At 34.7% G+C, this 12,170-nt stretch overlaps 1 long non-coding RNA gene across 1 annotated transcript in view; it reads right to left on the reverse strand.

The window, feature by feature from the left end:
- Nucleotides 1-12,170, reverse strand: part of LOC110337133 — a 127,009-nt gene that overhangs the window by 18,099 nt on the left and 96,740 nt on the right. The window contains exon 3 of the long non-coding RNA XR_002381244.1: nt 3,651-3,686. This is a non-coding gene — a long non-coding RNA (uncharacterized LOC110337133). The remainder of the gene's footprint in view (nt 1-3,650; nt 3,687-12,170) is intronic.

Consider the following 12,170-nt stretch of genomic DNA (forward strand, 5'->3'; position numbering starts at 1 on the left):
AAAATCAGCAGGACATGGAGAAGGACGTTTGCATATAACATGAAAACTAATAACACATATTCTTGGTTTTGAAGACTGTATGTGAGAAAGGACATGTTAAATGTATACTTAAGAAAGTACTGGAGTTATCAAATTTGCCTGATATAAAAATAAGATGGATTATGAAATCTTAAGATTAAGGGTATTCTCCCACTATAACAATCTTCATAATGGATTTTGTAACCAACTTTAAACCTATCAACTTAGCTAAATTTATTGTGTGGCTGTCGCTATAAGGATAATCCTATGCTTTTGATCATTTTGATATGACTATGTGGTTTTTAATCAATAGAGGACTTAAGAGAACTGTTAAAACAATCAAGTAAATAAAAACCGAAACAAACCATCCGTTTATCTTGTAAATAAATAGTTTTATGATGGATATAATTAGTAAGTTTAGATCAAGAAGAATGAGGCAGAGCAGTAGACCTTTTAAAATTGATGGTCAGACTAAAACAGAATCAACAATGTTCCGACAGCTGTTTTCAGTAACATAATTTTAATAATAACAGTAAATAGCTCAACACTAAAGCTTCAGGATAGAAATGAACAAATATCAATACTTTTCAATTCTTCATTCTGAAAGCACTTAGGAAGAATTTTCCAGTGTTAATCAGAATAGTCTCAACGGGATACATTTTTTTTCCATAGTCACCAGAATTAAATATCTATGTCCAGAAAAATGAGACACATAAAGTTTCCACTTTCTTAGGTACTTTGTAAGGGCCATGTAGACATAGCATTAATCAAGCCTAAGTCTAATTTTACACTGAATATCTCACAATTTGTAAACAATTTTCAGTTTTGCGTTATAAAAAATTAAAACTCCCTGTCAGTGCTGAGTTTATCCTGGCAAGCATCCTGGTGGGAGTCTGGCATATTGAATCGTTACCACATTTTGATGTTTTCCTCTCTCATTTTTCCATATGCATGAATAAATCCATAGAAGGAAAATGACATACTAATTTCCCTTTAGCTGACAGAATGCTATTGGCATCTTCATAGTATATTGAGTGTCAGGCACCCAGAATTAACCCCAGGTTTGCCCTTCTGACTTTGGCCAAGCAACCTCTTTGTCAGTTTTCCAGTTTTCTGATGAAAATTGTAGCAACAAATTCTTCCATTGTAGAAAAATTTTGGCTAGTATGCAAACCAATGACAAGCCTAATAGTATTAAAGTACAGATTCTCCTTAAAGTTTTGGTGGGAATTAGGAAGATAAAAAATGAACTGGAAAATACCAGGCAGGAGAGTTAAAAGATATAAATGTGATTAGAAGGCAAGGCATCATCGTCTAGCTGACTTTTTCAGCGTTTTTCAGCTATTCCACTATGAGGTTACCCAGATGAGTTTGAGAAAAAACTACGGCAATTAAAAGAGATGCAACTCTGAGAAGGCTGGTTCCAAGCTTCAGTATGTTACATGGAACATTAGCTTTTGGAATATCCTAAGTAGAGATATTGATTGATAGGAACTGGAAAAATGGTACACAGAGCACATGATTATTTCTTTTCTCTTTCCATAATTTTATATGATAGTTACCAAAACAAACATATGGCAAGTGGATTAATGCTACCTGACCCTGGAAGTATAGCCATCTAAATATACATTATTTATACGGAGAGACATGCTGTTAATTTTGATTTTAATTTTGATAATGCCTATCTCAACAATGTTATAAATAGTTACGATACTGAGAGTTGGAAGTATTCACAAAAGGTCTGTAAGTCTATTTACTCTGTACATAGACATTAGCAACAGAATGTAGCTACACTGTATAGAATGGATCATTATACCACCCTTTGTTTTGAAATGTTAGTATCCTAGTAAGTAAGCACACTCAAGAAAAAGCTGATCTACATAACAGAAAGTAATTGAGCCTTTCATAAATATAAACATTAATCATATGAACCATGATGGACTTTGTCTGGTATTGGCCACACATAACAAAATTATATATATATAATTGAATATAGAAAAAAATTAGAAATATAATTTTCAGCATTTTTAAAGTCATCTTGGACAATAGATTCTGTTATACCTACTTTGACAACTGCTTAAAATATCGCAGAGATCTTAGGGAACTTATTCAAGGTTTCAGAACTATGAAACATGGCAGCTAGTTCTACAGATTAATAATTAAGCACAAAATCATTAAATCTGCATGCAACATGGAAATTTCTGCCTGTTTTACCTTTGTTGCACAATCTACTTGGAATGCTTGCTTCAACTCCTGACCATATACTCACAACATTTAACACTAAACTCATGCAAAGATGTTCCCTGCACTTTTAGTACATCCAATGTCCACCAAGTGTCAGAATTTTGTGATTGGACTTTTAAATTTAAATTACTGATCAGTTACTCAACAGTTTTATAAGCTCAGAACAAAGTACTATAGGACTTTTAAAGCAACAGAAATGAGTGTTTTGAAGTTGTAAAGCATGGGTAAAATGCATTTGTTTGCTAAGCACATTTAAAATTTGACATGACAGTTAGTAAGCTGAACACTAGGCTGATATCCCGACATTGCCTGGTGTTGACAATAACACATAAGCGCAAAATGATTAGGCAGATGATGGGTCAGAGTGTATTAGTATGCTGATCTTAACCCTTAACAAAGTTAAATACAGAAAAATTCCACCATTATAATTAGATATGGGCCTCAAAATTTTCAAAGAAGAGGCTTCAGAATAAAATGTATGCATGTAAGACATAAATAAGAATCATGCTGCACCAACAAAGTATAGTAAGTTATAATTAATATCAAGAGAAAGATGTGTTCACCCTGAAAGTGCTTCACCAACCTGTTGAAGGCACCAAACACAAGGTTTCAAAGAAGCCAGCTTTATTCATTGGATACATATGTTAATACCTTTATAATGTTTTAACTGCTTATGGGGAGTGATTGGGCAAGGAATAACCCCATGATCTGGTCATTACTCTGTACATAATAAATAATAAGGCATCTTTAACATAAATATCCTATTTATTTGTTAATCTCTAGAGTTCTTGGAAATAAACTGACACAACTGAATCTGTTTTATGACTTAAGTAAGAGTTGAATATAATCACTCTATTACTAAATTTAACATTATATATATATATATATAGATAGATAGATAGATAGATAGATAGATATTCAAGTAAAGAAAATGTAGTCTTGTTTCAACAATAACTTGAGCACACAACCATTTTTAGCATTCAGAATGGCTAAAACCAAACCATACAATAAAGAAAAAAATAATGAAAAAACATGGACATGACTCAAGTTACTAGTAATTTCCATGAAAATTATATATATCCAATAAGAACTGAAACAAATGTGATCAAACTGAGCCATATTCCTTTGTATTTCAAGAGGTATTTCTTTCTGAAACTTGCCAAGTTAATTAATATTTCTCGTGAAGATAGAAAATGTACGTGTTTGTCCTTGTTATATAATGTCAGCATCATGCACTATAATCTAGAACTTAAGATAATTAATGCTATATATCCTTGCCTTTGAAAAACACAGCTGTCAGCCACGGTGCTTTAAAATTAATACGGTCTTCTAGACTATAAATCAGAAATTATGATGCTATTATACAATGTTTCTTAAAAGGCACTTACGTTTTAAAGGAAAACTGGCTTCTGGTAGCAATTCACCTGTTAAAATAAAACATATTATTTATTGGTAGTCAGTAAATTACATAAAAAGTTATTTTTATACTTGGCACCATTGCAGGGCAACTTTGCAAAACCTTTTTCTAATCTCATTTACTTTCTTTTCTCTGCAAAATGAAAATAACCTCCTTGGTTATAATAATTAAATGCTTTTCTGTTCCGTGCATGTGCTCCAAAACCACAAAAGCTAATGAGTTTCATGTCTGAGAGCAAAACCAGAAATTACCGTGCATATTATCCAGGTCATGGGTATAGACTAGAACATATTCCACTCACTGAGTATAATGAGAAGCATGAGAATTAACATCTCCACAAGAAAGTTAAAGGGTTACGTGCAGTGGACAATTTGACTTTTATCAAATAAAAATAAGGATCACCAGAAAGACATAATTAACATAAAATGCACTCCTTTAAGCATTTCATTAGTTATTTAAATTTCTCATATAAGTTCCCGGTGTCACTGAACATCATTAACGCTTGAGAGAGTTTTATTTATGAAGCTTCATGATGATCACTGAGATACAATAGGCAGAAGCATATGTTATATGCAGCAAATCAAGTATGTGGAACAAATTGCACTGGATCAATATGGCACTTAGTCCTTATTGGAGGCAAGGAAGTGACTCCCTGGGAACAGGAAAAAAACAGTTGCCACGGAAGCTCTTTTAATGGCTCTTTATTTTCCATAGCATGTGAAATGTCGTCTCAGAGTGGAGAGATTCTGAACTGCGATTCCTCCAGGAGCAACGCTTGTTGGTCTGTGCAAAACTTCACATGTGCAAGTTTTCCACTGTGTTCATCATGGTTTCTGGCATGGATGTTTCATCTAGTTTGAGTTGTTTATATATATATATATATATATATATATATATATATATATATATATATATATATATATATATAAATGTATGGACCCATATAAAATTTCTGGTTGTATCATGAGAAGAAAATCGAAATCCTTAAAAGATGGATAGCTTTTAGATACTAATTTGTAAACAGAGGAAGTTCCGGTAGGAAACTCATCTGAGTTCATTTGAGTGTTAAATTGTCAAGGCAACAAAATTGCTTCTCAATCTCACCCTAGATTGACTGACTAATAAGATCGGGAAAGGGAGGGGTGCTCAGAGGAGCTGGAGAAACTGTCTGGCAGATCTCCATGGACTCTTACTGCTGGACAGAGCTTTTCCTCTAAGGGCCCCTGAGTAGGGTCATGAGCTTGTCCTGGGATACCCTCAGTCTATGCTTTCCCTGAAACATCTTGGCTTAGTACTGGGTAAGAATCAATAAAACAATAAATGTGAAAGCTTGCCTGTCTGTAGAGACGACTTCTTTATATGTCTGCTCTGATATGAATATACACAATCAGAAGAATACAAAATGATAATTCCAGGTTTAATACTGATAATTCCTGGAAATGAACTTGCTTAACAAATAGATAAACAACAATTAAGCTGCATCTGTTTTCCTGCTACTGTGAACTTTCTACCGTTTCCAATTATGATGGTCACTTTAGCAAGCTAAGGGGTTTTCTCAGTTTTCTCCTTCTTCATGTGGCTTTACTGGTGGTAATCTCCCCATAGATACCAGTATATTGCTTTCTCTTGAAAGGAAGCATATATTCTTCCATAAGAGTCCAAAAAAGATTCATCCACTGTTTGGCTGTGGGTGTATGTATCTATCTGAGTCAGCTGCTGTGTGGAGGCTCTCAGAGGACAATATGCCCCTGTCTTCAAGCATTAGAGAGTATCCTCAATAGTGTTAGGGACTCGTGCTTGTCCATGGGATCGGTCTCAATTTGGGCCAGTTATTGATTGGCTATTTCCTCAATCTCTGCTTCATCTCCTGTGCCTGAATTTCTTGCAGACAGGATAAATTTGGGGTTGAAAGTTTTGTGGGTGGGTTGGTGTTCCTACCACTTCATTGGGGCTCCTATCAGGCTAGAGGAGGTGGCTTCTTCAGGTTCCATTTCCCCAATGTAGTGATTCACAGTTAAAGTTACTCATTGTGGGCTCCAAAGGGAAAAGGAACTCCACAGAGAAAATCAACAGAGTCAAGTAACCTGGACCCTTGGGGCTCTCAGAGTCTGAACTACCTACCAAAGAACATGTATGGGCTGGACCTAGGCCTCACAGCTCATGTACAGCTTGACCTTCATGTGGGTCCTGAACAGCTGGAACTGGGGCTGTCCCAAAAGCAGTAACTAGTTCATGGGACATGTTCTTCTAACTGGGCTACCTCGTCTGGCCTCAGTGAGAGAGGAAGTGCCTAGCCTCACAGAGACTTGATATGCTAGGATGTGGGGCGCACTCAGGGGCCCCCACCTGCTCAGAGGAGAAGGCAGGGTGTTGGGGGAAAGGTTGTGGGTGGGGGGACAGGGAAGTGGGAAGTGAGTAGGATATAAAGTGAATGAGTAAAGAAACAAAATAAAATTTAATTTGGAAAATAAAAGGAAACATATATAAGGAGCCACGATCCTACTCTTATACTCATCATAAATTGGATGTGAAAATGCTTGACAGGATTCCCAGATTTGTTGTGCATGAGCCACAACCCCATGAGTTCTACAATTTAACTACTCAAATAGTGGAGAGACATTGTCCTTTTATCTTTTCCTGAATTCTAGCCTCCCTATTGCAGTCACAAGCCTTGTCTTTGCTTGTCATCAAGTATATATGAAGGGTAAAAGCTTTCTCTTTAACTATTTAATGCCATTATCATTAACATGCCTTCATCTCATAAAGGAGAGTGCGCATACAATATACACATGATTATGTATTCAACTTTCTTCTTCAAGCAGGGAGACAGTTTGTGATCTCATGTTTGCTTCAAGGTTGACAGAGGAAACATAAACTTAACTCTTCAAACCAGGAGACTTTTGAGATATAATGAAAGCAATAAGGATACTGGCTGTCAAAACAAAGTGTTCCAGGATTGGTCTGTTTGAGAGTACCAGTGCATTTCCTTAACTACCTGCTGGAGATAACTTACAATTTACATTCAATTCTTAAACGTATTTCATAGGAATAGCTGAGGAGTATTAACTCCTCAGATAAAATTGACCAACACATTCAAATAAAATTAGACCAGCAAGCAATAAATTTACATTGGTATAACGAGTTAGATGATAGCATAAATCAGAAGCACCAAGCAACTCATATCATAGCGTCTTTTCTGGGGCAAGCCTTTGCTAATATTTCTCTGCATCTTGCTAACAACTCCCTCACCAGCAACACATTCACCTTCATTAACTGATTGTTAGCTAAATTTTGTGGCAGCTAGCATTTAATATTGTACCAAAATGTACAATGGTGACCCAGGCATGACAAGTGTATACAAGGAGTAGATGATACAAGAATAGAACAGAAGTAGATGCTCAGAAATTAAAAGTCCTTTCCACCTCCTTGGCAACAAGATCAGAGAAAAGTCCTCTGGGAAAATTTTAGTGTAAAGTCTTCAAAAGTTGAGGCTCCAGATGAAGAATCTATAGAGATGGTTCATAGAGCAAGAGCTTCTAACAGATACACTATTGTTTTTTCATGTTTGATTCTCTGGTTAGGGTGTCTACTTATTGTAATGTATATGGGTACATGTTATACATACATTATTGGTTGTGTAAGGTAGATTACCTTTTTAATGTTTGGGGTTGAATAAAATATTATTGTTGTTGTTCTAATTCTTGCTGCTGTTTTATTTATTGTTTCAATTTATTCAGCCAGTTGCAAATAAACAGGGGAAGGCCAAACCCAGAGGGAAACCTCATTGTCTAGACTACTGCCAAGTAGACATTTTTGAACAAAATTGTCAAAGCCCTTGCAGAGAGATGGGAATTCAATGTTGTAGGTCAAGGTAATTACAGTGTGTCAAGGTGTTCCAAATATTTTCAATTGAAAGAAATACAGTGTTGTTTTAGTACAAGAACAAACTCATGAATTTCAAAGTCATAAGAGAAATATAGAGAATGGAAATTAGACCAGCTTAGGCATATTGGAACAAGACAGTAATCGCAATGGTAGGATTCTTACCTGCCATCGTGGCAATGGCATATACAACAGTGGAGTTCTAAGGGATGACCGGGCATAGTTGATAGATATTTTGGCTATATAAGAACAGAGGTTTACAGAATATATTTTGGAATATATCTTCAACTTTTGGCTTGAAAGACTAATGAACCATTTACCAAATGAGGTATATAGTAGAAAGGAAAATAAAATTAAAAGATAGAAAACACAAGTTTATGCTCAACTTGCACAAGTATTAGAATTCCTAAGTCCATCACTTTCTCAACAGTTGGAAAAACACATTGATATATTTCGATATGTGGTGAGTCAGTTATGATTATATACAATGTATTATATGTAATATAATATTATATATATATATTAATATATGGAGGAAGAGGATAGATTTGTAGATAGATAGGTAGATAGATAGATAGATAGATAGATAGATAGATAGATAGATAGATAGATGCTAGATAGAAGATGGACAGTTGGTGATAACATAGATTTCTCTTAATTTAAAATAAAGGAAATTAACATGAACATATTGTGTTTGTTTGACAATATTACAGTGACTATACTGTAAAGGAGGGATAGTACTCCTGTTTCCTTTGTTTTAAATGTCATTACTCACAGAACTGATATTGTAATTTAGAACACTTGTAGCTACAACTATGGTTTCTTACTTGGTAAAGCAATGAGGACATTTATCTTTTTGATTATGTAAAATAGTTATACACTTTAGATTTAGCAAATAAGACAAAGAAACCCATCAACGAACATTTTATCTAACCTTGGTGCAAAATACTTTTGAAAATTAATCAGGAGTGGCTAAATAACTCATCACAAAGCAAAATGTAAATGGATATGTAGCTCTGCCCTCTAAGTCCACACTGATTTACTTAATTAGGGAACCAAAAACCATGTCCATGTCTATGTCTATTTAGATAGAGGACATTGGATATGAAGCATGAAAATGAGCCAGGTGGTTCTTACACTTGATTTGGTTACCTAGAAAGACATTTATATTCAAGTTTGTATTTTCATTTCTCTTTCTTTCAGTTTGGCCTCTAATGTTTTTTATGTAAATTTGTATTTGTGAAGTTCACAGTTGTTATGTGAATCCGTTATAACAGAATCTGAGGAGTCTTACACATTTTGTGAAAATTACCATGGCTTTTCATAGTTATAAACAGCAAGTGTACTCCCTTTGATAGAAAGAACAATTAAAAGAATTTTGGAATCATTTTTTGTCTTAAATTTTGTTTATATCAGTTTATTTGAATAGTTAATCATCACCAAACTTAAAAGATTATCTGAAATTAGAGCATGCCATGTAATGTCTATTTTGCTGGTTGCTAGACATGGACCATTACACTGCCGAAACTCACTGGTAGAATAATTTATTTTCTTGGTTTTCATTCTCCTTCACTCTAATATGCAGAGACATGTTAGTGTATTCATCAAAAGTCTTACATTCTCATAAAGGATCAAAAGAGATTTTATCATGCATATCCCAAAGCAGAAATATTACTTGTCAATGAAGTTAGTGAAGGATTGAGATGTGGTTGATTGTGTAAAGTGAATGGCAGTAGAATAGCTTGTAGAATTCTAAAAGTTCCACAATATAAAAGTATTTGTCTTTTCAAAAGTGTAAATTTCTTTTAAAATTCAATTGTATTATATGCATCTAAAGAGGCTTCATTACAAATACTAACCTGAGAGTCACATTGCCTGAACCTAAAGACATCTTAATGCTTAGTTTATTGATCATTATTAAGCAACATATTTTTTCTTTCTGGTTATATCTAAGTTTTAAAAAGAGAAAATAATATTCACTATTTTATAAAGATACTGGAAAAAATACTTGAGTTTATATTTGTGGAGTTGTTAGAATATTGGCACATCATTATCCTCTCATGTGTATTAGTTTTTATAATATTTGAAACCAGTCTACTTTTTTATATTAGCTACAAAATTATCAAATGATACATATAATGCTACCTTATCATTTTCTAGAGAAGAAATGGCACAATTACATAGAAATAAGCAGAAAATAAGTTAGCATGAAAAATATGAAAGGCAAATAGTTATCCCAAATTATATATAGAATAACAGAGGCACACTGGATAGAAAGACTTTCTATAGCACAATGTTGTGGCTGACATAAAGGTACCACTCTGTCCCAGTAAGTGGCTTATAACATATTCAGAAAGTAAATAGGAATAAGTACTGTATTGGCAATATAATGTTATTTCTATAAAAAGATTACAAGACAAGCGAAATTTGGGGAATCATGTTCTTTTAAGTCAAATGCAAACAAAGTTCTACAAAAAATAGCCCTTACCATTATCATATATTCATCTATGCCTGTTTCCAAATCAGCTTTGTTCACATTTACAATCAATCCCTCTGGAATAAGCTACCATGTCTGTCTTTTTAATGGCTAGGGCCTCGTATCTCATTATGTATACTGCTGAAAGGTTCAGTTAGCTTAACTAATACAGATGAGTGACATCCAAGTACAGGAAGAGACATCATGGGCCCTGAATTTTGTCATGTTGAAAACGGTGACAGAGAAAGAACAAATCTGTCCTAAGCACCGTGGAATAGATTAAAGAAAAAAGAACCATCACATCACAACACCAGAGAGTGACAGAGACCATTTTATTTCTCATGGTCATGAAAATTTCTCAGAATATGCAACAATTATTCTAGGATAAAATATATATGAAAAGAATCAGTGTGTCTGGGAAAAGTTGGCAGCATGGCATTGCAGCATGAATTGAACAGAAGAGCAAAAGCCTGACTAAAGGAGAGGAATTTTGAAGACTGCAAGGAAAAAGGTGATTCGGAGACACATAAATGAGATGTGAAAGACAGCCTGAGAAGCAATCTTCAAGTTGGAGACCACTTTCTTAGAACAAATGGTTAACAGTAAATATGGTAGGAATAGTGATGTAGTTAGATTTTTTTTTCTTTTATAGAAATCCTTTTGGGAAATTGTGAATGGACAGCAAGTATCAAAGGGAACAGAGGGAGGAGGGAAAAAAAAGCCATTGCAGTAGACAAAGCAAGAGGTGATGGGAGAGAAGGGTTTAGAGAGACATGGTGGCCTCAGTGGAGATAAGGCCAGAATCAATGATGGAGGATCTACCAAAGATCCGTGATTGGTGGGAAGAGAGCAATTAAATGCAGCTCCTAAATTTCAGATTATGTAGGTGTTTTCCAATATGTGAATGAAAAGAAAAAGCATACTTGGAAAGATGACTATAGCTTTATATTGTAGAGTAAGCAAGTATGAGGACCACTTATACTTCATACACTACTATTGCATAGGTAGGCTTAGTGTAAATTATTCAATGTGATACCATACTTAGTTGGTTTGCTTCTCAACCCCAGTGCTATTGATGTTTGGTGAGGGCCATCTGTGTATGTCTGCAGCGTAGGGTGTTTCTTCTTATTTATTGTTTCTGTTTAATGAACACAATTATGCACTCATGGGGAACAAAAGTATTTCCAGACACATAGGATGATGAATGGGAGGGAAGAAGCATATATCTGTAACTCAACTTGAGAATCCTTGAATTACATATTTAGATATTTAAAGGTAAAACTACAGTTTAGCATCAGGGCAAAAATAAGTCTATGAAAAGAGAAAAAACTGAATAAAGGAATCACTTCAGGGGTTCTAAACTTAGAGACAGAAAAGGAGAACAAGGGTTCATGAAGACCAAAAGGTAAGATTTTTGTGAAATTTTGATGGATTGGAATAATGAGCAATATGTTGTTGAGAGTGGAAGAAAGAATTCATGAGTGGTTTATATGGGTTTCTCATTAGCTAAATACAAAGAGAAAACTACTCCAAGATCCAGTCAAATTATACTTGAACTAAAAACAATTATGGAATAGTCAAAATATAAAAATTACTATAATGATATATTATGTCAGCAAATCATTTGGCAAGAACAAGATTTTAGCAATAGATAGTTTTAAGTATCAGATGCATGTTGTAGTGTGTTAGAGGTTTGGCTTTATATGCTAGTATACAGTAGGCTCGATGCCAGTCTCCACATATGATTATACTACAGTGGTAGAGTCTCCTTTAGCTTGGTCACTATTCCAATATGCTTGTCTCCTTACACTTACAGAAGCATGACTGTTGTCTGAATTGCCAATAGTGAGCCTGGATTGAGAACATGTTGACTGCAATGTTTACACATTGGACTCCAATCCACAGTAGACAAGTAGTTCCTCATTCCCTGATCATTGATACTGGAAACTTTCTTGTGGGAACATCCTAATTTTCTAAGCATTTGTAGAGGTGTTTGTGTGTGTGTTTGTGTGTGTGTGTGTGTGCTCGTTCCTATGTTTTGTGTGTGTGTGTGTGTGTGTGTGTGTGTGTGTGTGTGTATCTGTATATTTGTACCTGTGTGTGAGGGGTGGAAGGACAGAGGGAGGGAAGGAG

Source organism: Mus pahari, chromosome 19, assembly GCF_900095145.1.
Source record: "Mus pahari chromosome 19, PAHARI_EIJ_v1.1, whole genome shotgun sequence".
In the NCBI taxonomy this organism is placed as follows: Eukaryota; Metazoa; Chordata; class Mammalia; order Rodentia; family Muridae; genus Mus; species Mus pahari.